Below are 4676 nucleotides of genomic sequence, written 5' to 3'. Positions count from 1 at the left end.
AACATGCTGTCACACCAATTCCAACATGGTGCAGCTTATAGGCAATTATTGCATGTTCATTCTATCAGTGCAACTAGCGCCAATCTCTAATGAAAGAACAGATTGTGTGCATTATAGACAATAGTTCATTAGCACCATATGCAGGGCAGCACAAGAAAGTAAGGGAATGTTTGTTCCCATTTTTTATATTCATAACCAACAGATAGTTTCTTGGGTGGAGCTTTGTTACGAATGCACAGTATGTTCATGTAAATCTGCAATGTGGACGTGTTCTATCATCATCCGGTCACTCCATAAGTAGTCAAACAAATGCAGATAGCCCCATGGGCACTGTGAAATGGAACACAGAAATTTGCAGTTAAGAAGCCACAGTGACTCAGCCTCTGTGGTGAACATGAAATTTTTGCACGAGAAAAAAATGTGTAGTGGCAAATCGGGTACGCATTCACATCTACCGTACAAATCTATATATCACATGTAATCTTTCACTCATTCTCGTCCTGCAGTTGCACAAACCTTATTGCAGCATTCTCTGTGGAGTAAATTAACCTTACAAATCACAGCTACTTGTTGACTCTATTAACACATATTAGCCCCCAGGCTCTCCTGTATTACTGCACGCATGGTGCAATAGCATGGCTATGCACAATCACCTCGTCCCATTCCTCTGAAATGAAGGTGGTGTATATTTGTTACCAAAATGTGTTTGAAAGCGTAACTGTTTACCATTATTTAAGCCGCTGAAAAGTAAGGATGGATGTTCAGCCTTGCTCGTGTGACATTTCATGGGTTGTAACCCAACATGATATTTTTTAAAAAGCAATGAAGAAATATTATGGTCACGCCATACCATCAGTACAGACTGAGGTGTTGCTTCCCCAAGGAGTCTCACTGCCACCTTCCCCATTTTGTAAATACTTTGGAAATACAAACTAGCACATGATATGTAGTCACATTATATGCTGTTTGTATGCTTGGTGAAGTGCACCAATGATTTTCTCACCCTTAAAACCTGGGCTAATGCTGTTTTTTCAATATTTAATTATGCAATAACCTTACTCAGTGCAATGCTGTGAGAACAATAGCTGGCTTGACAGTAGCACTGCACACATACCTCCATACCACATCGCAGACATGCCTCTATAGATACTATAGGCTGGCCACAATTAGCATAACTTTGAAAGCCAGCTGAACAGGGTGCGAGTTCATGTGTATCAAATAAATGTCTGTTCCATTGAGAGGTTATATATTATCAATTCATAATACATATATGGCAGAAGAACAATACACAAGACAACACAATCAAGTGCCCTGTGAGAAGCTGCTTTTTGCCACTACTACGTGCAGCAAAATGAGACTTCGTAAAGCACCACTATGGCTTGGATGCCTCTTTGTGCATTGTACACGAAGTAGAGGTGGGCGAATGTAAATATTTTTAAATACAAATTGAATAAAATAGTATGTATCAAATATTCAATAGTCATACGGCAACACAGGTACCTGTAGCAGCAATATTTATTTCCATATAATTAGGTACCTAACTACGTAGTGCAAAAAGAGAGCTAAATATTGGGGTCAAAGGATAAGTTTTAAATGCAAGACTACTAACTGTTATGTAAAAAAATCGACATAAATAGTCTATCAACAACTTTAAAGCCTGGCTGCAAAGAAGCTTTCCAAGAAAGAATGGCTGCTGAATGGCTATCTTTCAAAAATGTGCATATATTGTTCCCAAGAAAACATCAAAGTTGTAGAAAAAAAGAAAATCTGATGAAACGTGTCGTAGACATGTGTAAAACTACTCGTTGCAAGGAAAACAGCACAGACTTGTATCATAAATGATCAGTCTGCTAGATCAAGAGATCTGTGGTCACCTTTCGCACGAAAAAAAGCCCATGTGAAAGTTTTGTTGCCAATATCACTGAAAGATACTTTTGTCAACGTGCTTGCCTTTGGGAGGCCACATACACTTGTTCATATGCAAGTACCTGTTGCGTATTCATTGGTAAAGAAGTTAATATAATGACACGAGAGCCTCCTCTGATCAGGGAAAAATAATAGTTTTGTAGTCATATATACATAACATTTAGAATGTCAAGGTACCCTTTTCCACATTATGCAAGTACTTATTAAAGACAAGGCTGCAAGAAACAGCGTAACACTTCTGCACAATCTATAACTGATTATGTCAATGAGATTTTCATTTCTTGTGGCAAAGTATTTCACAGGGCAGATAGGATGTGACATCTGTGATTTAGAGATACGTCATTGTATCGGGGCACAAGTATTGTACAACTGATAATTTTGGGAATAAAGAAATAACAAGCATTGATTCCTAGTATGTCACCTTGCCACTTGTATTTTAAAAAGGACTATCAGTTATATGTCAAGCTTGTACCAGGCACACTTGCTCTGAGCATGTTTCTTTACCTGGCATTAAAGAATCCCAGGTGGTCGAAATTTTCCAGAATCCCCCACTATACGGTGTGCCTCATAATCAGATCGTGGTTTTCGCACATAAAACCCTATAATTTAATTTTTTAATCATGTTTATGTGACCATACATGTGGACCCCATCTGTAATGAACCATTGCTTTAAGTTATGACCACTGTTGTATCATTCCTGTACATAACTGTGGTTTTGCATAATACACCTAGAAAACTTTTGAGCAGCATTGCAGTACTTTTTCTTGTATGTGCACGCCAGCTTTCTGTCACAACACCCACTTCGCATCCATGATAAATGCTGCAGTCAACAAAATGGAGTTTCAGACTAAGGTACCTAATTGCTTTTATTCCAGCGAACCTCAACCAAGGTTTAGGTTCTTGAGGACACAAGTTACTTACGTCCTTTGATCTAAGGCTGTTTTCTACATGCAATGAATTTTAGGATTTTTGCTGTGCACATCAATGTCAACCTGATAAAAGGGATGGCGAGCCAAAACTAGCATTTGTGATGTATTTATTTATTGTACCCTCAAGACCGAGGTATTACAGAGGGGAGTGGGTAAAAAAAAGAAAAAAAACATACATAACAAAGCAGCAAAATTGTTTAGTTAACACAGTAAAATTGATTAGTTAATTGTATCAGGGAGCGATGATGTCAGATATGGCCGAACAAAACTTTGAGTTGTCCTTGATAGCAACAACTGTGCTGGGAAGGTGATTCCATCCTTGAGAGGTCCTGGGAATAAATGATCCACGACAGGTTCTGCTGTGGCAACAAGTTTTGACATGTAAAACCCTATAATTTAATTTTTTAATCATGTTTATGTGACCATACATGTGGACCCCATCTGTAATGAACCATTGTTTTAAGTTATGACCACTGTTGTATCATTCCTGTACATAACTGTGGTTTTGCACAATACACCTAGAAAACTTTTGAGCGGCATTGCAGTACTTTTTCTTGTATGTGCACACCGGCTTTCTGTCACAACACCCACTTCGCATCCATGATAAATGCTGCAGTCAACAAAATGGAGTTTCAGACTAAGGTACCTAATTGCTTTTATTCCAGCGAACCTCAACCAAAGTTTAGGTACTTGAAGACACAAGTTACTTACGTCCTTTGATCTAAGGCTGTTTTCTACCTGCAATGAATTTTAGGATTTCTGCTGTGCACATCAATGTCAACCTGATAAAAGGGAGGGCGAGCCAAAACTTGCATTTGTGATTTATTTATTTATTGTACCCTCAAGACTGAGGTATTACAGAAGGGAGTGGGTAAAAAAGGAAAAAAACATACATAACTAACAAAGCAGCAAAAGTGTTAGTTAACACAGCAAAATTGATTAGTTAATTGTATCAGGGAGCGATGATGTCAGATATGGCCGAACGAAACTTTGAGTTGTCCTTGATAGCAACAACTGTGCTGGGAAGGTGATTCCATCCTTGAGAGGTCCTGGGAATAAATGATCCCTGACAGGTTCTGCTGTGGCAACGAATTACTTTCGGCTAGGCTGTCGGAAATTGCAAGTGGTAGCACTTTGCCGGTGCTGCTGCGTCAGAAGATTGGGAAGGTTGCATGGTGTCGTGGCTGCACCCAAACAATTGGGTCAGCTTCACCCATGGCGAATTGGCGTCCAGGACAGCGTCCGACCCATTTCTGACCCAGGGGGCGTCCCTGCGGTCAACCCATCACCTGGAAGCAGACTCTGCAATGGTGAACTCTGCACCGGTAATGACGTGGCAATTCGATACTAGTTACTACTGGGGCCGGATTAGTCTATGGGCTAAAAGGGCTGCAGCTCCAGGCCAGGGGGCCCTGTGAGAAAAATGTTTCCTTGAATTGAAGTTTATTTCTTGTGTACAGTACAGAGTAAAACTATGTAGAGGAAGCAAAGCAATTAATTTAGCACGGACACATGTACTTAAGCTCAGCAACAATATGCACTTCACATTAGAAGAAGTAGAGAATACAATACAAAGAATCCTCAAAATGCAAACGCTATCATTGAACATTTATAAGTAAAGGAAAATGCACCAGAAAAAAAAGAAAAAGGAAGCTGTGAATGTATGAGCGGCGAAAGATCACGAAAATGCAGTTTTAATTATCTCTGAAAGTTAGCTCATTTCTAACTTCTGTGGGCTGAACGTTCCTCTCGACAACTCCAACACGTCAAATTCTCCGCTTATCATACACATTATGGGCCTTCGGAACTAGAAAATTTTGT

The sequence above is a fragment of the Dermacentor silvarum genome, chromosome 1, assembly GCF_013339745.2.
Source record: "Dermacentor silvarum isolate Dsil-2018 chromosome 1, BIME_Dsil_1.4, whole genome shotgun sequence".
Classification (NCBI taxonomy): domain Eukaryota; kingdom Metazoa; phylum Arthropoda; class Arachnida; order Ixodida; family Ixodidae; genus Dermacentor; species Dermacentor silvarum.
The sequence above is the reverse complement of the archived record's forward strand: the minus strand, read 5'-3'. Positions refer to the sequence as shown.